Below are 24458 nucleotides of genomic sequence, written 5' to 3'. Positions count from 1 at the left end.
TGTTCCACTCAAGTACAACATTGTGCTTGAATGTGAATTACGAAAAGCCTATGGATGCAATAGAAGATAAGAGGGTCATAAAAACTATACATGTTTCCCTCTATGCAATTCACAAGGGGGAGGATGCTGTGGCAGAACCCGTCTCAATGACATGCAAGAAGTAGAAGGACCACATTTTTTAAGGAAACTGTATGGACCTTATCTATCATGAAGCGTCTAAAGCTGCGAATAAATAAGCTTGACCCATTTCATACCAGCTCCTACATTAAGTTACCCAACTCTAAGTCTAAACATATAGTTATCAACCCCTAGATTCTAGATGACTACATTTTCTTCAAGTGCGTTATCCTACCAAATTCGTGGAGGGTGATCATCCCGAGTGGGCCATTTTAGCATTTATCAATGATTTTTCCTCCTTGGTACATTTTCAACTCACTACACACCATGATGTCATCTATGTAGATAAACATTATATCAAGCATTTTGTTTAAAATGAAAGAGTTGGTAAGCTCTTTAATGAAAATGTGAGATTATTTATGTATTTGCCTGGAATGGCTTCGGATATCGTGAAAAACTATATCTCCATAGTCTGAGGGAAGATTTTAACCTTGTTTATCTAAAATTCGGTTCTCGTGCCGTACCGATCCTCCGCTTTGTTTCATTTGGAAAATGTTTTATTCTTTGGTTTGTTGTGTTATATCAAGCATGAGTGCGGTTTTCTTGGCTTCTCCCAGTTATTTTTCTTCGACAATTACTGTCCAAGATGTTACTACATGGAAAATTTACGAGGTTCACCAATTAATGTGGGATACTATGAAGAACAAATTCAGCAAAGTAAGTACCCAAACAACTATTCGGTAGAGCATGTGATACCTCAGAAAGATGATTGTGAAATGGCTAATCTATTATTAAATCTGAAATCTAATGGATAAATACTAATAATGTTATATGAATAATAATATAGTGAGATGTGTTAGGTAAAAGATACATTTTTTTAATGTGAGTCTTAACTAAAATAATATTTTTATTCTTTAAGTTATATCACTGCTTGAAACTTTTCTCTGGTGACAAGGCCAGGATGGTCGACGAAGACACTTAAAAAGCTATTAGGTGGCTGGGAATGTGTGGTGCCGTATCTAGGGAGGACTAAATCTCACGGATATTAGGAATGCGAAAGCGTTATGGTGAGAGAGGAGCAGGGAGCAGGTATGCTGGCTACGTCAGAGGAGAGCGCGCTTGGGACACATTCCTCCTTGCAGGACTGGCAGAGAGGTGCAGAGGTGTGGGAGGATGGGTGGCGAGGGTAGGACTGTGTCTTGTAAATACAGCAGATGGCTGAAAGCAAGCTACAGCTTGATGCTAACAGCATGTGTAAGATTGTAGAGAACGATTTCAGTTGCACTTGAACGAGTGTAGAGATTTGTGGTACCTCTACACCCATAACAATAAAACGAATATTTAAAGCGATGAGGAGGATGGGTAAGCGTATCTTCACAACTGGACTGATATAGAGCGCTGGGACGTCAGGGTCGCCGCTGGACGTGTGAGGAGACATGGGGGTGAACTCCCGAGCGAGACCGTTCACCCATAGAATTATGCTCAGCAGCTGGGCAGTCTCTCCGGAGACGAGCTGTGAGGCACCGGTGTGGTCCCCTGCTACTTTATCCCGGTGCGAGTGGGACTGATCATAACCATCGTCAGGAACGGACCCTACATTGATTCAGGTTAGAATGTGTGGGTGCGCTAGATTGTACGAGAGTGTGAGCCTATGCTGGGAGTAAGCTTTTAATGTGTGTTACAACCACCTCATGAAAGTGAAATTTGATTTGGGCAATGAAGTATGGCTACTTTACATGGTTTTGCGTGGGAGATTTGTAGCCGAGTGATTTTTTTTTTTTTAATATTCAGTCGTGTTTGTTTTAAAAAAATATGGTTAGATAGTATACATTTTACGTTTGTAATATTTTAAAATATGTTTTAATTGATACTAATAAATTATTTGATTTTAGTTCTGATACTTATTTTTCCTTCATTTCTCCCTTCAAGGTAGTAATTAAATCCAACAGTTTCAAAGAAAAAGATAGTGAGTATTTATTACATCAATTAAATTTTTCTTGGAGAAGAAATAAATGGAAACATATACAAGCACGTAAATTTCTGACACTACTTCCACGTGTACTAAAACACGTTCCTCTTTAAAAAAATACATTAATATAATATTGATTGTGTTGAAAACTTTGAAATTGTTTTGGAACTTATGTACAAGCTAATGTAACATCAGTTTTTTGTTATTAATTAAATAAAAATTTATTAAAAATATTATTATTTATTTGCTAAATATATTTGAATGTTAAACAAATGTAGCTTTGGAATCCCCAAAGTTTAGATGATTAATTTGATATAAAATAACATATATCTCAGTCTATACATATCGAAATAATATATTATACTCAAAATATAACACCATTTTGGTCACAACTGTTATCATGAACAAAATAGATACATCTTAAACTATTTGTAATTAAAAAAAAACTAATGAATTATTAAAATTAATTTGGACTTTTGAAAATAATGTGAAATTTTTTGGTCTATAAGGTTTATAACAACAATGGTATGAAATAGAATATTGACCATATAAGCATGAGGAAGAGCGACACTAGCGTACTTTAGGAACCAATGCCAAAAACAAAGTTACGAGTCATACATCAGTTGAAAGCAAGATGGCTGTATCCACCATGAAGGTGAAAATTAAGATGGCTGCCTCCAGCAGATGAAATTTATATGGCTATTTTTCTGAAACAAAAAGCGCAACATTCAGAAGTGGGGCGCTCGATGTCAAAATCGCCATAACGAAAAACGCAATGTTCAAGAGTGGGGTGCTCTATTCCAATACGACTACCAGTAATGACTTAATCCAAGATGGCATCTGCAATTTACTTAAACCAATATGGTCACCGGAAATGATGTAACCCAAGATGGCCACCATAAATGACATAATCCCTGGTTCCCGACTCATGACCCGGTATCCCCATAACTACTTATATTCTATGCCACTGGAAACCATAAAATACAATACGGAAGTTGGGCTGTAAAACTAGTGTCAGAATTTCCAAAACCATAGTAATGGAAGTGATCCCACTTTTCCTTACATACACTTACACTTAACTTTATCTAGAAAGGGATTTTTTATTTTTCGTTCTACTCTCGACACACGTGGTTCACTTGTGGTCTGGCCCTTGGTGATTGATTAATCATCACACTCATGTGCGAGTGTCGGTGGAAACTTGTAATATGAGCCACCGAAAAAATTTATGCTCCAAAATATATCTACATGAAATTTTAATATACCAAAATATTTTTAGTTTGCAGCCAATCAAGTTAGGAACGTATTAGAGAAACTTTTTTTATTTTATTTGTATTCCATTGAGCCTTCTTTTGGTAGAAACCATAAGGCTATGGAAAATGTCATTTACATATTTACAGTTTTACATATACATACAATTTTTACATGTACACAGTTTTGCATACACATACACATATAGTTTTACATACACATAACTTTGAAGTAAAACAAATAGTAATAACATTTTTCAGATAATCTGAATTACAAATATTACATTATTTCTTTTATACATATCATAAACATGACATGTCAAGCAATTCCTATATTTTTTCTTATAAAAAAATTAAGCAGGATATTTTTGTTAGTCATTGTAGCTATACAAGGGAGTCTGGCTGTTCCAGAATGCTTCCCCTCTTTCAGCAGTATACTCCAGTAGTATATAATAGCCGGAGCTGGCACAGGCTTCAGGCTGAGGTGCCGAGGTGCCGACCGTCATATTGGATTGTGACGTCACGGCGGCCATCTTGGATGGTTGTGACCTTGACCTTTGACCTTGACCTTGAATTTGATCCTCAAAATGGGTCAAAATCCGCCAAAATTGGGCAAAATTTGCCCAAAATTCCTCAAAAATCGACAAAATTTCAATTTCTGTGAAAACAAATTCCGCCAAAAAATCTCAAAAAATTCCACAATTCAAAAATTCCCGTTTTCGAGGGAAAATTTCCCGTTTTTAGTCCTTAAAAATCCCAGCGGCTAGAAATGTCCATATGTAGGCTTAAGCATCCATGTCTACAGCCTACGATAAGCCTCTGAAGTCATCATGGATTATGACGTCACCGTTGCAATTTCCGTTACGGCCGCCATCTTTAACTTTTTTTATTTATTATCCGATTTTAATGAAAATTTTTTTTAAATTATAAAAATATTCATTTAATAAAATTTCAATAAAATTTTTTTAAAAATCATACATTAACGACACGGAGCTCGGAGTCCTCGGTTCAAACCCGACGAGTGCAAAAAAAATAAAAATGGCGACCGATTCTTCCCCCCGCGGTGGCTGCAGGCATACTGACTCCCACCACTTTTTTTCAAAGCATATATATCGTCAGGTAGTATGACGTCATGTCCGCCATCTTGTCCTCGTCTGCTGGAAGCCATCATCAGTGTATCGTCGGCGAGAGTGCGCTGACGCCATGTTAGTTTAATTCTTATCCGCTAGAGTGCAGTAATAATTTATTATTGCTGTGACACCCGACATCTTGTCATTTGGTCGCCATCTTGAAAATCCGTAATTATTTAGCTAGAAATTCGGGAAAAATTCCAAAATTCATTAAATAAATTTGTAATCTATATACTGATTGATTAGGTCGACTAAGGTCCTTGGTACGATCTAGGACGATGCAAAAAAAAGGAAATATAACATCAATTTAACATAATAGTAACAGGTTCGAAAATAAAAACACTGCAAGTTCTTTTACAAACATAATATTTATTACATAATTTCTATTTTACTACAGGATCACCTGCGAAGGTTAGCAATCTTACAAACATTTAGGTCCGCATAGACGTGAAATGACTAATTCTTAGCTCCAATAGGTTTATACAAGACAGAGTCCAGCCAGATCCTTTACAGACATAGTCCTCCTCTTCTTGACAGAGTTTCTGGATACCTTGTTTAACAGTTTGCTCGATATCGTTAGAACTGTAAATTACTGCAGCCGATGTCTTGAATGCACACTTCTTCACTTTGTCATCGAACGGATAAGGCTTTCCATATATACAGTCCAACCACAAGTTATATTTCAAAGGTCCGTTTGTTGCTACGTCATCAGTAAGCTGATTGATTATGTCCTGTCTGATATCATCAAGAAAATTACAAATGTCCTTTGACTCACTTAACGTACTTGGATAATAGTAGTCTTTCAATGTTCCACGAAATGCAGACTGCGCCAAGTAGAAGCCATTATCGTTCACTTGTAATGCTCCGATCACAGTCTTATGTTTATTTTCATGTTCAGATGCCACAGCAATCGGTTGCTGCACATCAGTTTTTTTACTTGTACGCTCACGAGTCACCAATCTAAACTCAGGAGTCGAAATTTCTACAGGTAGTTCAGCAGTAGGCGCACGGACTTCACCTTTACAGTTTATCGAATGTTGGCGCAAACTATCAATACGTGTAAACCATTCATGACACCCATCACAGCGAAACTTCATGCGAGAAGGACTCTTCGTACATTTACTCCTCTCATGTCTCCGTACATCATGTGCAAATGCAAACGTCATGTCGCAGTAGCCACAAGGATGCCTAGTTGAAGACAAACCCGAACCAGATGTCGCTGTTACTGCAACTGAATCATTTCCAGGCATACTCTTATGCACATCAATGCATCGTTGTTGTATAGAAACCTTTACTTTCTGCCGCACTGCAGGTCCTTTACATGTCTCCAAGTGATGCTTCAAATTAGCATTTCTTGTAAATTGCTTGCGACACTTAATACAACCAAACATTTTACGATAAGGGTTCTTGGCACATTCTCTCTTCTCGTGACGACGAGCATTGCTGATGTTTGAGAAAATCTTGTCACAGTAACGACATCGATGTTCGTTAGTTGACGATTCGCCATCCATTGAAGTCTCCATCGAGGGCGAAACAGCGTTCGTCGAGGTTTCCTGTACAGTCAGCACTACCGGCATTAAAGTCTCTTCTGCTGGTGGTATCACATCTGTTGAAATCCCCTCCAATGTTGACGTCATCGTTACCAACGGGATCTGCTCCTTCTCCGTCGTAGCTGTCGATAAGGTTCCCGTAGTCGATGGTACAACCTCCGAGTTCAACGTTAAAGACGGTAAAGATGCCATCGAGTTCGCAAGAACAGGTAATTACGCGATTTATGCACCAGATTAAACAATCTAGGTGATCCTTACACCGCCGTCGTCAGAAACAAACTGAGCGTCCTGCTGTCTAGGACTCGCTTATATACATGCACCGGATGGAATAATACGCTAGTCAAATCAAGAACAATTTATTATAATACTAGAGTCAAAACAACATTAAAAAAATAGAAGCACCATAAAAAAAATAAAGGAAGCACACTTGGAAGCACCGACAACGAAAAGGCAGCACATTTGGAAGCACCGACAACGAAAAAGGCAGCACCATCATCGAAAAGGTCGCACATTTGTCATTGGCTCCAATATTCATTGGCTCCAATATTCATTGGTTCCATCAGTCTATTGATTCTATCAGTCTAGTGACTCCAACAGTCATTGACACCAACGGCCTTTTTCTTCATCAGCTCCAATGATATTTGGCTAGAATGCTACGAGTCTAAGAGACCATGAGACTACAATTCTACGAGTGTACAAGACTCCTCCAACTACCTTCAAGTGTATAAAGCTCCAAATGCTCCAACAGCTCCAACACGCAATGTACGCGCAATACATGCAATTTACACGCAATAAATGTAATGATTACACAGTACACACACACAGGAAACGGAACGTACACACAGTACACACAGGAAACTGAACGTACACACAGTACACACAGGAAACGGAACGTACACACAGTACACACAGGAAACGGAACGTACACACAGTACACACAGGAAATGGAACGTACACACAGTACACACACAGGGAACGGAACGTACACACAGGAAACGGAACGTACACACAGTACACACAGGGAACGGAACGTACACACAGTACACACAGGAAACGGAACGTACACACAGTACACACAGGAAACGGAACGTACACACAGTACACACAGGAAACGGAACGAACACGTAATATTCACGCAATTGACACACAGTACACGCAGAGTACACGCAATTTACGCAAAGTACACCCAATGTACGCAATGTACGCAATATATATGTAATGTACACACAATGACTACGCTTCGTTCGCGCAGGACAAGCATTTAATGAAAACGAAGCACGTTTGGACGGAAATTCTATAAAACGAAAGCTCATTTAACGAAAAGGAGGCGCATTCTCTCGTTCATTCAACTTGGTAGGATACGATCTTCAATGATAAGTTAGGATATAATCTCTCCAACAGTCTATGAATCCAACAGTTTATATTTCCATTAGCCATCGACTCCAACAGTCATTGACTCCAACAGTCATTGGCTCCAACAGTCATTGCCTCCAACAGACATTGTCTCCAACGGCCTTTTGGTTCATCAGCTCCAATGATATTTGGTTAGAATGCTACGACTCTAAGAGACTATGAGACTACAATTCTACGAGTGTACAAGACTCCTCCAACTACCTTCAAGCGTACAAAGCTCCAACTACTTCAGCAGCATTATGTTATAATAGTACAAGGCTACTTGACTACGAAGCTACAAGTCTACATGGCTCCAATTGCGGCATCTGTCTTCGGCTGAATTTTCTCTTTGGCTCCAACTGCTACAGCAGCATTATGTTATAATAGTACAAGGCTACTTGACTACGAAGCTACACATCTACAAGGCTCCAATTATCACATCTGTCTTCGTCAGCATTTTCTCTTTTGCTCCCACTGCTCCAACAGCATTATGTTATATGATTCCATGGATACTTTGTTACATAGCTACAGGTCTACGAGGTTCCAATGCATCATGTTTACGAAGCTTCCAGAACACAGGGTTACGAGACTGCGAGGCTACAGGACTACGAAGCTTCCAGGACACGAGGCTACATGGCTACGAGACTACATGACTCTAACTGATTACAATAGCACCACTCAGTGGTGAGAGTTAGGTTATCTCATGCAAAAGTACTTTATGCATGTAGTTCTGCTTTTCAACAACAGATGGCGCCACATGTTGCTTGCAGGTAAATAATATTTAGTTCTTTTATGCGGGATGCGGGATGCTCACTAACGATCGCAAAAGAAGGATGGCTTCGCTAGACTCCAAGGAAAAGGAAGTTCGTCTTACATGTTGGTGCTCCACAGATGTCTCATGGCGTAATATTAATTTGACTGAGTAATGATATTTGTCAATTCCACCTGATAAAAATATTGCAAGTTTTGATTTAGTAGCAGAAATTATCGAATTAAATGTAACTCCAATTAAAATGACATGTCTCAATAGACAAAAAAAAATCCATGCAGAGAGTGGTTCCTCAGAATAGTCAGAAACACTTGAAGAAACCACAGGAATGATTGCAAATACACGGGAAAAACCATCAAATTATTGACATTAATAATCAGGAGCACACGGAGAAAACCATCATAATATTGGCAAGAATAATCAGGAGCACACGGAGAAAACCATCATAATATTGACCAGATTAATCAGAAGTACTCGGAAAAAACCACCACATGTTTTCCTTGATATCATAAAATTACAGGAAAAAAAATATTTAAAAAAAATAAAAATAAATTAATAAAAAAATTAAAAAAAAAAATAAAAAAATGCATAAATTTCTGGCTTGTACAAGAACTCTATCTTTGCTCAACAATGATAAGTTTACAAGCTAGCAGAAACTGTTTATGCATTTTTTTTATTTTTTTTTATTTTTTTATTAATTTATTTTTATTTTTTTTAAATATTTTTTTTCCTGCAATTTTATGATATCAAGGAAAACATGTGGTGGTTTTCTCCGAGTACTTCTGATTAATCTGGTCAATATTATGATGGTTTTCTCCGTGTGCTCCTGATTATTCTTGCCAATATTATGATGGTTTTCTCCGTGTGCTCCTGATTATTAATGTCAATAATTTGATGGTTTTTCCCGTGTATTTGCAATCATTCCTGTGGTTTCTTCAAGTGTTTCTGACTATTCTGAGGAACCACTCTCTGCATGGATTTTTTTTGTCTATTGAGACATGTCATTTTAATTGGAGTTACATTTAATTCGATAATTTCTGCTACTAAATCAAAACTTGCAATATTTTTATCAGGTGGAATTGACAAATATCATTACTCAGTCAAATTAATATTACGCCATGAGACATCTGTGGAGCACCAACATGTAAGACGAACTTCCTTTTCCTTGGAGTCTAGCGAAGCCATCCTTCTTTTGCGATCGTTAGTGAGCATCCCGCATCCCGCATAAAAGAACTAAATATTATTTACCTGCAAGCAACATGTGGCGCCATCTGTTGTTGAAAAGCAGAACTACATGCATAAAGTACTTTTGCATGAGATAACCTAACTCTCACCACTGAGTGGTGCTATTGTAATCAGTTAGAGTCATGTAGTCTCGTAGCCATGTAGCCTCGTGTCCTGGAAGCTTCGTAGTCCTGTAGCCTCGCAGTCTCGTAACCCTGTGTTCTGGAAGCTTCGTAAACATGATGCATTGGAACCTCGTAGACCTGTAGCTATGTAACAAAGTATCCATGGAATCATATAACATAATGCTGTTGGAGCAGTGGGAGCAAAAGAGAAAATGCTGACGAAGACAGATGTGATAATTGGAGCCTTGTAGATGTGTAGCTTCGTAGTCAAGTAGCCTTGTACTATTATAACATAATGCTGCTGTAGCAGTTGGAGCCAAAGAGAAAATTCAGCCGAAGACAGATGCCGCAATTGGAGCCATGTAGACTTGTAGCTTCGTAGTCAAGTAGCCTTGTACTATTATAACATAATGCTGCTGAAGTAGTTGGAGCTTTGTACGCTTGAAGGTAGTTGGAGGAGTCTTGTACACTCGTAGAATTGTAGTCTCATAGTCTCTTAGAGTCGTAGCATTCTAACCAAATATCATTGGAGCTGATGAACCAAAAGGCCGTTGGAGACAATGTCTGTTGGAGGCAATGACTGTTGGAGCCAATGACTGTTGGAGTCAATGACTGTTGGAGTCGATGGCTAATGGAAATATAAACTGTTGGATTCATAGACTGTTGGAGAGATTATATCCTAACTTATCATTGAAGATCGTATCCTACCAAGTTGAATGAACGAGAGAATGCGCCTCCTTTTCGTTAAATGAGCTTTCGTTTTATAGAATTTCCGTCCAAACGTGCTTCGTTTTCATTAAATGCTTGTCCTGCGCGAACGAAGCGTAGTCATTGTGTGTACATTACATATATATTGCGTACATTGCGTACATTGGGTGTACTTTGCGTAAATTGCGTGTACTCTGCGTGTACTGTGTGTCAATTGCGTGAATATTACGTGTTCGTTCCGTTTCCTGTGTGTACTGTGTGTACGTTCCGTTTCCTGTGTGTACTGTGTGTACGTTCCGTTTCCTGTGTGTACTGTGTGTACGTTCCGTTCCCTGTGTGTACTGTGTGTACGTTCCGTTTCCTGTGTGTACGTTCCGTTCCCTGTGTGTGTACTGTGTGTACGTTCCATTTCCTGTGTGTACTGTGTGTACGTTCCGTTTCCTGTGTGTACTGTGTGTACGTTCCGTTTCCTGTGTGTACTGTGTGTACGTTCAGTTTCCTGTGTGTACTGTGTGTACGTTCCGTTTCCTGTGTGTGTGTACTGTGTAATCATTACATTTATTGCGTGTAAATTGCATGTATTGCGCGTACATTGCGTGTTGGAGCTGTTGGAGCATTTGGAGCTTTATACACTTGAAGGTAGTTGGAGGAGTCTTGTACACTCGTAGAATTGTAGTCTCATGGTCTCTTAGACTCGTAGCATTCTAGCCAAATATCATTGGAGCTGATGAAGAAAAAGGCCGTTGGTGTCAATGACTGTTGGAGTCACTAGACTGATAGAATCAATAGACTGATGGAACCAATGAATATTGGAGCCAATGAATATTGGAGCCAATGACAAATGTGCGACCTTTTCGATGATGGTGCTGCCTTTTTCGTTGTCGGTGCTTCCAAATGTGCTGCCTTTTCGTTGTCGGTGCTTCCAAGTGTGCTTCCTTTATTTTTTTTATGGTGCTTCTATTTTTTTAATGTTGTTTTGACTCTAGTATTATAATAAATTGTTCTTGATTTGACTAGCGTATTATTCCATCCGGTGCATGTATATAAGCGAGTCCTAGACAGCAGGACGCTCAGTTTGTTTCTGACGACGGCGGTGTAAGGATCACCTAGATTGTTTAATCTGGTGCATAAATCGCGTAATTACCTGTTCTTGCGAACTCGATGGCATCTTTACCGTCTTTAACGTTGAACTCGGAGGTTGTACCATCGACTACGGGAACCTTATCGACAGCTACGACGGAGAAGGAGCAGATCCCGTTGGTAACGATGACGTCAACATTGGAGGGGATTTCAACAGATGTGATACCACCAGCAGAAGAGACTTTAATGCCGGTAGTGCTGACTGTACAGGAAACCTCGACGAACGCTGTTTCGCCCTCGATGGAGACTTCAATGGATGGCGAATCGTCAACTAACGAACATCGATGTCGTTACTGTGACAAGATTTTCTCAAACATCAGCAATGCTCGTCGTCACGAGAAGAGAGAATGTGCCAAGAACCCTTATCGTAAAATGTTTGGTTGTATTAAGTGTCGCAAGCAATTTACAAGAAATGCTAATTTGAAGCATCACTTGGAGACATGTAAAGGACCTGCAGTGCGGCAGAAAGTAAAGGTTTCTATACAACAACGATGCATTGATGTGCATAAGAGTATGCCTGGAAATGATTCAGTTGCAGTAACAGCGACATCTGGTTCGGGTTTGTCTTCAACTAGGCATCCTTGTGGCTACTGCGACATGACGTTTGCATTTGCACATGATGTACGGAGACATGAGAGGAGTAAATGTACGAAGAGTCCTTCTCGCATGAAGTTTCGCTGTGATGGGTGTCATGAATGGTTTACACGTATTGATAGTTTGCGCCAACATTCGATAAACTGTACAGGTGAAGTCCGTGCGCCTACTGCTGAACTACCTGTAGAAATTTCGACTCCTGAGTTTAGATTGGTGACTCGTGAGCGTACAAGTAAAAAAACTGATGTGCAGCAACCGATTGCTGTGGCATCTGAACATGAAAATAAACATAAGACTGTGATCGGAGCATTACAAGTGAACGATAATGGCTTCTACTTGGCGCAGTCTGCATTTCGTGGAACATTGAAAGACTACTATTATCCAAGTACGTTAAGTGAGTCAAAGGACATTTGTAATTTTCTTGATGATATCAGACAGGACATAATCAATCAGCTTACTGATGACGTAGCAACAAACGGACCTTTGAAATATAACTTGTGGTTGGACTGTATATATGGAAAGCCTTATCCGTTCGATGACAAAGTGAAGAAGTGTGCATTCAAGACATCGGCTGCAGTAATTTACAGTTCTAACGATATCGAGCAAACTGTTAAACAAGGTATCCAGAAACTCTGTCAAGAAGAGGAGGACTATGTCTGTAAAGGATCTGGCTGGACTCTGTCTTGTATAAACCTATTGGAGCTAAGAATTAGTCATTTCACGCCTATGCGGACCTAAATGTTTGTAAGATTGCTAACCTTCGCAGGTGATCCTGTAGTAAAATAGAAATTATGTAATAAATATTATGTTTGTAAAAGAACTTGCAGTGTTCTTATTTTCGAACCTGTTACTATTATGTTAAATTGATGTTATATTTCCTTTTTTTTGCATCGTCCTAGATCGTACCAAGGACCTTAGTCGACCTAATCAATCAGTATATAGATTACAAATTTATTTAATGAATTTTGGAATTTTTCCCGAATTTCTAGCTAAATAATTACGGATTTTCAAGATGGCGACCAAATGACAAGATGTCGGGTGTCACAGCAATAATAAATGATTACTGCACTCTAGCGGATAAGAATTAAACTAACATGGCGTCAGCGCACTCTCGCCGACGATACACTGATGATGGCTTCCAGCAGACGAGGACAAGATGGCGGACATGACGTCATACTACCTGACGATATATATGCTTTGAAAAAAAGTGGTGGGAGTCAGTATGCCTGCAGCCACCGCGGGGGGAAGAATCGGTCGCCATTTTTATTTTTTTTGCACTCGTCGGGTTTGAACCGAGGACTCCGAGCTCCGTGTCGTTAATGTATGATTTTTAAAAAAAATTTATTGAAATTTTATTAAATGAATATTTTTATAATTTTAAAAAAAAATTTCATTAAAATCGGATAATAAATAAAAAAAGTTAAAGATGGCGGCCGTAACAGAAATTGCAACGGTGACGTCATAATCCATGATGACTTCAGAGGCTTATCGTAGGCTGTAGACATGGATGCTTAAGCCTACATATGGACATTTCTAGCCGCTGGGATTTTTAAGGACTAAAAACGGGAAATTTTCCCTCGAAAACGGGAATTTTTGAATTGTGGAATTTTTTGAGATTTTTCGGCGGAATTTTTTTTCACAGAAATTGAAATTTTGTCGATTTTTGAGGAATTTTGGGCAAATTTTGCCCAATTTTGGCGGATTTTGACCCATTTTGAGGATCAAATTCAAGGTCAAGGTCAAAGGTCAAGGTCACAACCATCCAAGATGGCCGCCGTGACGTCACAATCCAATATGACGGTCGGCACCTCGGCACCTCAGCCTGAAGCCTGTGCCAGCTCCGGCTATTATATACTACTACTACTCCATAAATTCTTTTAAATTGTAAAATGGATTGCATACAAATATATTTTTATGGAAATTTTGTATTTGTCTATGTTGCTGATTTCCATTATTTTGTAAGGTAAGATATTAAATAGTATTCTGCCAATGTGCTCTATTCCTATCTCAAATTGAGTAGTGGTGTGTTGTATGGGTCTCAATTTATTGCAGCCTTGAGTATTATGATGATGGACATCTTTATTTCTTTTAAATTTGGTTTGGTGTCTATAGCAGGAAATTAATGTTCTGTACATGCATTCATATGTAAATGTTAGTATTCCTAATTTCTTAAAAAAAATTTCTTCAACTAGATACTTTTTTATCTTTAGTTATTATGCGAATGGCTTTTTTTTGCAGTTTTTGTATATTTCCGTTTAGTTTGGCATTTCCCCAGATTTCAATATTGTATGACATGATTGTATGGAAATATGCATGATACACAGTTTTAATTGTTTTTAAATCAGCTAATTCTACAAGATACCTACCTCAAGACATAGCAGGCTGAATTTAATTTTTTTGCGATATTATTTATGTGTTCCGTAAATTTTAATTGCTCATCAATATATACCCCTAAGAATTTTCCTGAGTTAACCTGTAAGATATTGTTTCCATTGAATTTTATGTTAAACTTGTTTTCATTTACTTTGGTCCTATTTCTGAATTTAATATAATTAGTTTTAGAGACATTCAATACAAATTTGTTGTATGAGAACCAATTTTTCATCCGTTCAATGGCTCCGTTGGTTTTCTCCTGTACTGATTTTGAAGTTTCCTCAGTGATTATAACTGATGTATCATCTGCAAAAAGGATAAGCTGACCTTGGTCAATTTGTAGAGGTAAGTCATTTATATATATTAAAAATAGCAATGGTCCTGAATTGTTGCCCTGTGGCACCCCATTTCTGACAATTGACCAATTTGAATATTTCTTTCCAATTACATTTTTAATTTCTACCCTCTGTTTCCTTTCCTTCAGATATGATTACATTAATTTGTGTGCTGTGCCCCTTATGCCATAGTGATATAGTTTATCTAGGAGAATTGCATGATTGACTAAGTCGAAAGCTTTGGATAAAACACAAAAAATTCCTAATGATAAGGTATTATTATCCAGTGCATTTAAGACTTTATTTATGAATTCATTAATGGCTGCTGATGTTGTTTTATTTTTTTTGGAAACCATATTGACTTCTACTTAATATGTTGTTATGGGTAAAAAATGAAATAAGTCTTTTAAATACCACCCGTTCAAATATTTTTGCCATTGTAGGTACGATACTAATAGGCCTATAGTTTTCTGGATTTGTTGGGTTACCTTTTTTATACAGAGGCAGGACCCTAGCTAATTTTAAACAATCAGGTACCACTCCTTCTAACAGTGCTTCATTAAAGATAGCTGTAATTGGTTTCGCAATTAGGTGTTTGGACATTTTTATTATTTTGTTTGATATATCATAAACATCTGTGGTGTGTGTATTTTTTAGATTACTAATAATGTTTATAATTTCTTGTTCTGTGGCTGGAAATAGAAAAGTAGTTTTTGGATTTGGCTGGCATTTGGTTTGTAAATGTTCTCTAGCTTTAGTAATCGGTTCATTGTTGTTTGAACTTAAATTCTCACTGATGTTAGTGAAGTAGGTGTTAAATGCAGAAGCAATTTTTTCACCTTCTGTAAGTTTGGTTCCTTCAACCTCTATTTTTTTAATGCAATCACTTTTAACATCTGACTTGCCTGATTCTTTTTTTATAATACCCCATGTGGTTTTTATTTTTCCTGGCTTAGGTGAATTACTTTTTCTAATTGAATCTTTTTAGCTTAATGTAATACCTTTCTGTAAATGTTTTTTGTAATTTTTGTAATATTCAAGGAAGGAAGTGCTTACTTCTTGTTTCTTACTTATTTGGTGGAGTATTTTTAAATATTTGCTGGAAGTTCGTATACCTTTGGTAATCCATTTATTATTCTTGTTCTGGTTATTTAGTTTTATGTTTTTTGTTGGGAATGATTCATTAATGTATTTAATTAATGTAATTATTAAGGTAGAGCATTTTTGACTAACACTTTGCATGTTATAGATATCTAGCCAATCCTCTGCTTGTAATCGTTTAATAAAGTTTTCTTCTAAATGTTTGTTTATTGGCCTAAATGTTATAAATTTATCATTATATGACATTTTTCCATTCATACGTATTGTTATTTGTTGAGAATAATGATCTGCTATTCCTAGGTCCTTAACTTCGCTAGTGTAATTGTTATGATTTATATTTGTTATGATGTAGTCTAACATAGAGTGAGTAGAGCGTGTTTCTCTTGTAAATTGAGTAATTTTGTTGGTCAGATCATATGATTTTAAAAAAAAATTATTAATTTGTCTCTATTTCTCCTGTCTTTTGCAAAGTCTACGTTCAGATCTCCACATAGTATTATATTATTTTTTTGCATTCCATACCCTATTAACTATTTTATCTAACTGTTGAAAAAATATATTTAAATCCCCATCTGGAGATCTGTAAATGCAAATCAGAAAATATTTTATGTTTTCCAATGATATTTCAATGGCCGAACATTCAATATCCTTTTCCCTGCTCAGTGACACAAGATCCTGTCTGCATTATGTGTTGTTAGATAAACCTGACTGTACAAAAATACAACTCCCCCCTCCTGCATAATTTTTTCTACAGAAGCTGGACACTAACTCTAGTGCATTCATTTTTAGATACCTATTTCTTCCTCTCTAAGCCAGTGTTCTGTTATACATAAAATATTAGGTATAAAATAACAATCTGAGTCATTTATAATTACGTCTAGATCAAGGCATTTGTTTCTATTTGACTGTACATTTTGATGGACAATTTTCAACTGATTTAAAGTAGTTAAGTTTACATTCACCATTTTTGAGGGTTTAGAACTTTTTATATTTTTACAAGTTGAGACTGCTTGCATTACAGACCTTACCATACTAATCTTTGGGTCTGCACAGCACTTTAGGGAGGAAGATGATATAGGTGGCTGAGCTTCTTTTGCAGACCCAGCCACTATGTCTAGTTTCTCTGGTTTACATAAAAATATAAGGGAATTGATGTTTGTTTATTTACATTACGTAAAATTAACTCACATACTTTTTGGCTCAAAAGATCTTTGCCTGCACCGTTTATAAGTAGACCATGCTGTGTAAAAAATTTTCTTTCAAAATTAATTACATCTAACAAATGAACATTCTGGAAGTTCTTGCACAATCTGCTGATTTGAAAATTTGTTTTACCACGAGTGTAAGCTGTTTGTAAGCGGTAAGTCGAACTAACTAACACTACCTATTTTCATTCTTCGATTTATGTATAATCGAATCAGAATAAATGAAAAAAATAGTGTTTGCAAAATTATGAACAAACATACATGTGCTAAAAGTAATTTTTAAAACTGTCTTCCTAAAGTATTTAGTTAAACGCGAACAACGTCATGTATGAGCGAGTTCCGTGTGGTTTTAACTCTTCGTGCAATGAAACTGTTCAAGGGGCCATCGTGAAGTCACACCAAGCGCGGGCTAGATGAAGCACTTTTGTTTTCGGTCACAACCCGTGGCGATAAACAGAAACCCTGAAAACCCGTCTATGTGAGTGTAACAGATACGGTTATGTTTTTTTTAAAATATAGTGTTTTGACCTGTTTGAAAAGCTGTAAATGACGCACACACATGGGTTGAGGGGGAGGGGGTGTTTGTGGAGGAGAGAGAGAGATATTAAACATTTAACACTTTAGGGAAAACGAACACAACATTCTCCTCTTCACCCAGCCGTTTTCCGTGAGATGTGTCCTACGATGTCAAAGCTAAACATTGATAATAAAATGTATGTATTTTTTTTGGAAGTAAAATTTTTTACATGTCTCATGTTACGCGATTGTTTTTGACCGATGAAGTTGCCTGGGGGGCTCCGAGTAGCCTTGTACGCGGCCTAGGGAATTGTGTTTCCGTGTGGGAGGTTCTGTTCATTATCCCAAACACTTTCCCCTCCATAACTCCACCCCCCTCTTCGACCACTCTCTCTGGTTTATTTTTTTGATTTATGGCTCGTCGGTGTGGGACCGGCCATATTTACAGTCGCGATCATACCTACGCCTGGTCTTAGGGTCCACCGCCACAGGTGCCCGCAACGTATCGTTCGACCATATCGTCGGCGAACAACGTCTTGTGTGGCTACCTCTCCCCTCCCCGGGACACTATAGCCCGTCCACAATGAGGTGGGAAGGGTGAAGAAAAGACGCCTATCGGTAATTTAATTTATGCCATCGGCGTTAATGTCTTTTTTCTTTCTTTTTTTGTTTCGCGTATCTTCAGGTCTCCAAAGATGCAGTGATTTACAGATTGGACAAAATTATTTCACATTACTCAACGGTTTTAATTGGGTACTTCTGAAAGGCCACAGGGCAAGTGGAAGGGTGGAGGTGAGACGAGTTTGTGTTCAGAGCAGCTTTCAAGAGAAAACAAAACACTAAGTGATAGTTCCGACTGTGTTACATCTAAATTTATTGCCCGCATGATTATTTACAGGCTCAATACACTCCCAGGCCTTAGTTAAACGAGTCAAGGTGCTATTTTTCAACACCAAGATTCGAACTTAACGATAATTGCCTTATGGACGATGCAGACTTTTTTTTAAATATTCTTTCGCACCCACTTCTTCAACTATCGCCTGCGCATCAATTTTTCATTTATCCTCCCCCCCCCCCCCAATTCCCGTACCAATTCTTTTTCAACATACACGGTCAGTTCACGCTGTGATGATAGTAGTAGTATAGGAATGGCAAACCTGCTACAGGTTCCCGGGTCAAGTGTCGAGGTGGTGTCCGCCATCTTAGATTGAGACGTCATGGTGGCCATCTTGGATTATCTAGGCAGTGTTCTTTGACCTTGACCCGAGAGAACTTTATGGATACTACAATCTTGAATTCCGCTATATTGAATACCGCCATCTAGGAATAGAGTGCCCCACTCTCAAATGTTTATGTCTAAATCAGGAGTCGGTCTCCCCACTACCAAACACTTTTTTTATCTTCATAAGAAAAAGAATTAAAATCAGTACTCAAAAAATTGCAAACAACGCAGTGGCTGTGTTCTCGGCTGGAGCCGGGTTGAGAGTCCTGCTCCATACCGGACAGCATACGCTGCGGAACTCACAGCTTACCTTGTTGGCACATGGACGGCAATCGCAGATGAAGTTTACATTCTCACTGGCTAGCACTTAAAACGAAAACAGTAAACACCAAAACAGAATAAAATGTTCTTAAAATGGACACTTGTGCACAAGCTGTGTGTGTACTGTGTGTACGTTCCGTTTCCTGTGTGTGTACTGTGTGTACGTTCCGTCTCCTGTGTGTACTGTGTGTACGTTCCGTCTCCTGTGTGTACTGAGTGTACGTTACATTTCCTGTGTGTACTGTGTGTACGTTCCGTTTCCTGTGTGTACTGTGTGTACGTTCAGTTTCCTGTGTGTACTGTGTGTACGTTCCATTTACTGTGTGTACTGTGTGTACGTTCCGTTTCCTGTGTGTACTGTGTGTACGGTCAGTTTCCTATGTGTACTGTGTGTATGTTCAGTTTCCTGTGTGTACTGTGTGTACGTTCAGTTTCCTGTGTGTACTGTGTGTACGTTCAGTTTCCTGTGTGTACTGTGTGTACGTTCAGTTTCCTGTGTGTACTGTGTGTACATTGCGTGTTGGAGCCGAGTAGTCTTGTATCCATGTAGCTTCATAGACATGTAGTTTCGTAGCCATGCGGTCTTTTAGTCATGCAGTCTCGCAGCCATGTATAACTCGGAACCAGCTAGATCCTTTTAGACTCGTGACCTTGTAGCCTCGTAGTCTCTTAGACTCGTAGCATTGTAGCCCAATATCATTGGAGCTGTTGAAAGAAAAGGCAGTTGGAGCATTTGGAGCTGTTGGAGCTGTTGGAGCGTTGGAGCTGTTGGAGCTAAGAAGTAGTCGCTGCACGTCTATGCAGGGCTAAATGTTTATAAGATTGCTGGCTTTCGCAAGTGATTCTGTAGTAGGATAGAAATTGTGTAATAAATATTAAGTTTGTAAAAGACTTTGTGGTGTTTTATTTCTCGAACCTTACACTTTTCTGGTACTTTTTTAAAATTAAAGTTGTCTTGTATCGGGCAGGGATCGAACCAAGGACCTTAGTCGATCTAATCAATCAGTATATAGATTACAAATTTATTTAATGAATTTTGAACTTTTTCCCGAATCTCTAGCATTACAATTACGAATTTCCAATATGGTAGTCTTTATGTCTGATAGGATGATGGTAGTAGAGGATTTAAAGTCTCTTTAAGAATGTTGAACGTGGTTTATTAAAATTATTTTTTTTTCATAAAATTAAACATTATTGCATCGATCGAGTATCGAACCAAGGACTGGAGCGGATCGAATCAATATGTAAGTTAATAAGTGATTTTTTTGATGAATTTTGGATTTTTTCCCGCTTTTCTAGCGACATTATTACATGATTTCAAGATGGCGGCCGAATTTCAAGATGGCGGGAGCACCTCGGTAATAAATGATTACTGCACTGTAGCGGGTTAGAATAAAATCATCCAGATGGAAATGTACTCTATAATACGAGTACACACACAAGATGGTGTACTCCAGCAGGTGGTAGCTCCTGGTAGCATGTACTAAACATAAAATGTCGGATCCATGATGGTCGACAAGGACAAAGTCAAATTTCAAGGTCAAGGTCAAATTTCAAGGTCAAAGTTCAAGGTCAATGTCAAATTTCAAGGTCAAGGTCAAGGTCAAATTTCAAGGTCAAAGTTCAAGGTCAAGGTCAAATTTCAAGTTCAAGGTCAAATTTCAAGGTCAAGGTCAAAGTTCAAGGTCAAATTTCAAGGTCAATGTCAAATATCAATGTCAAGGTCAAATTTCAAGGTCAATGTCAAAGTTCAAGGTCAAGGTCAAATTTCAAGGTCAAGGTCAAATTTCAAGGTCAAGGTCAAAATTTAAGGTCAAGGTCAAATTTCAAGGTCAAGGTCAAATTTCAAGGTCAAGGTCAAAGGTGTGGCGACCAAATAATTATACTAACATGGTATCAGCACACTCTAGCGGACGAAAACAAGATGGTGATCTCCAGCGGGTGATTTCAAGATGGCGGCCGTCACGAAAAGAGCAACGGTGGTTTTAAGGATTTTTTATTATTTAATTAGGTTGATTAATTTTTTTAATGATTTTTAAATTTTTTCCCGAATCTCTAGCATTAAAATTACGGATTTTCAAGATGGCGGCCGTAACAATAATTGCAACAGTTACGTCTTAATACAATATGGTGGTTCTGTCTCGAACAGGTGATGATATTATTACTTTAAATTAAAAAAAATTACAGGTCCGAATATGCATGTTATTTTTTTATATACCTTATTTAATTTTCAGTCTAGTAAATGTCTCGATGGCCGAGCAGTTAAAGGCGTATGTTTTCCAACCTAGAGATCAGAGCTGCGCTGGTTCGAATCACAGCGCTTCCGATATATTTTTCATAAATAAAAAAATTTAATATGTCGATAAGGACTATAATAGCCATGGTAGGTAATGGAACATCGACCTTATGTGAAGAGACAGAGCGACGCTGGCGCTCTCTAGGAACAAACAGCAGAAACATATTCGACGGTATCCAAGATGGCGGCCTCCAGTGGAACAGAAAAAAATCAAGAGCGCCGCTGGCGCTATCTAGGAACAAACAACAGAAACAAAGTCGACGGTATCCAAGATGGCAGCCTCCAGTGGAACAGAAAAAAGTCAAGAGCGACGCTGGCGCTATCTAGGAACAAACAGCTGAAACAAAGTCGACGGTATCGAATATGGCGGCCTCCAGTGGAACATAGAAAAATCAATATGGCGACAGAGACGAAAATTTCATCATAATGAGTGGGGCGCTCGATTTAAAGATGGTGGATCCAAGATGGCCACCGTGATCTACGTGTCCCGTTACGCTGTGTCCCGTTACGCTCAACCAAGATGGCCGCCGTGACGTCACAATCCAATACGTGGCTCGGCTCTCGGCTCCACAGCCAGAAGCCAGTCCCCGGATGCCCTATTATATACTACTGTGGTTAACAGGCTGCCCATTACTTGGAAAACGTTTTTGCTGGCCAAGTGCATTTTATATTTCTACCAGGAAGTGGAGAATTTTCTGAAACGAAGAAATGGACAATCCTATGTCTAGTGGTGGGGCTTCCCACCTCGCTTTAATTCGTGGGTAGCAGATGCAGATATCGAGGAACTGTAGTGATTTGTTTTTTTTCTCCTTATACTAGAATGAAAATTATGTAATAAATATTTTATTTGTAATTTTGTTCTGTTATTTCTTAGATGACTCAATATTTTAATAAATTATATTTTTGATGATTTATGCGATTTTTCCTTAATTCCTAGTTAAATAACTATTACAGTATTTCAAGTTGGCGGCCAAGACGGCCGACAAAGATAGCGGATGTCATGGTAGTAAATAATACTGCACTCTAGCATGGTGGCAGAACTCTCTAACAGACGAAAAAAATGGAGAATCCAATATGGCCACCATGATATCACACTGTATGATGTATTGTATTCCTTGGAAATAGTGGTGGGAGGTCAGTCTTCAGGTGGCTTCTGTGTAGGGAGGATCCGTCACCATTTTTATTCAAATGACCTCGCCGGGTTCGAACCAAAGACTTCATAAAATAAGTATGTTTTTATCATAATTTTAGTCAAATTTTTTTTAAGAATTTATAATTTTTCCAATTATTTAGCATTAAAAAAATGGATATTAAAGATGGCGGCCTTAAACGAAAACATTCTAGTAAACAAGATGGTGGAATAATTTTTATTAACAATTTATTAGTTAAAAAAATTATGAATTTTCTCGATTTTTCTAATGAAAACTGCGGATTTCAAAGATGGCGGCCGTAAGGAAAAATGCAGTTTTGTAGTTGGGTATTCGATTCAAAGAAGGCGGAAAATTCCTGAATTAAAAATTGCAGCAAAACAAAATGGCGGAATTAAAAATGGCGGATCCAAAATGGCCACCATGGTTGTCAAGATCAAGGTCATTTAAGATGGTCACTGAGACTTCACAATCTAATATGGCGGACCAACAATTTTAATCATCAAATTTTAAAGGTACCCCTAGACTCTTTTCTCCAATAATCGCGAAATTTCATTGGCTAAAACTTAAAGTAGGGACTCAATTGTGAACCATTTCGCACATGTCCTGTGCACAGTCGTGTGCATGACCTGCTATGTAATCGCTCTTTTTTTTTTTTTTTTAATTGTGCATCCAGCCTTGGGCTTTTTGTGAACACCTCTCCGCACGACCACTCTCGTACGAACAGACGAAACGTTTTGCACTGCGAATATTTTAACTGCTGAACTTGTAGGTCGCTGGCGGCGGAACACGGCGCGAACGACTCGGCGGTCCAGAGAGCGCGCGCTATCTCGCGGCGAGATCTCGAACTCTCTCAGGAGCGGCTGAGTTGCTGTGCGATGGTTGGCCCGTGCAATTACTCGCCTTTACGGAGTTCCGCCGCATGACCGCCCTGTGATTTAGTGCGCGGCCAAATAGCAGCAGGTGTTTCTAACTCGGCCGCTCCAATCGTCCCAGTCACATCGGGGTAAAAATATTGCCTTTGGGTGTCTTCCCCCTACGCGTTGTCCTGCAGTTAACTTTTAATCACGACGCACGCGTGTAGCAGGTGGAAAAGTGTTCGGTATTTGCCGAGAAAAGAAAAGTATACTTGTTGGATTATTAATAACAGGACAGTGACATAGCTCGTTCGGGCTTAAATGCACTTTGTCGAGAGCTTTGTTCAGAGGCGGCTTTAGGGGAGTGTCTGAGGGGCCGAAGATATTACCTTCCACCCTCCCGCGCCAATGTACGAACGCAACTTACACCAGGTAAAACGGCTTCGTTATGTAAAATGGGAAAAACTTTGTTTACCCTCTCTCGAACTTCTAGATTCTACCCTGGTCCTGTGCAATAAATGTTTTCATGTTATTATTTCCCTTACGGCGCGGTTGGCATGTCACGGGTCACGTGTCGCTGCAGAGCGTGTAACTGGCGCGAGTCGCTGCAAGGCGAGTCGCGGGTCACCAAGAGTTACGGCGCCGGGAAATTAATGGTGACTTGCCGCAGCAGCGACACGTGACACACGAGTACTTTTTCGGCGAGGTATGCGACACTGGTGTGTCCAGTTACTCTGTTCAAAATCATTTGTGAATCTGAACTAAATGTTATTGTCCAAATTGAAAAAAAAAAGCCAAACAAACACTGTTAATTCGGTGAAGTAGGTTATTGCCCAGTTTTCGTGTTTTGAGTATTATTAAAAAATGTGATGATTAATGTTATATTTTAATAAAAATATTTTATTTAAAAATATTTATAAATAATATAGAAGATATTTATTTCATTTGTAAAAATGCATAGTTAATAATTCCAATAAACTATGAACTAATTTGGTTTATCAATGATTACATGTTGTATGTCACATATATGAAAATATACAATTATTAGGAGATTATGTTACACTATATTTATTAATAAAAAACTCCGGTTTTACATTTAAGCAACAAGGTCACTAACAG

Source organism: Bacillus rossius, chromosome 3 (genome assembly GCF_032445375.1).
Source record: "Bacillus rossius redtenbacheri isolate Brsri chromosome 3, Brsri_v3, whole genome shotgun sequence".
NCBI classification, from domain to species: Eukaryota; Metazoa; Arthropoda; class Insecta; order Phasmatodea; family Bacillidae; genus Bacillus; species Bacillus rossius.
The sequence above is the reverse complement of the archived record's forward strand: the minus strand, read 5'-3'. Positions refer to the sequence as shown.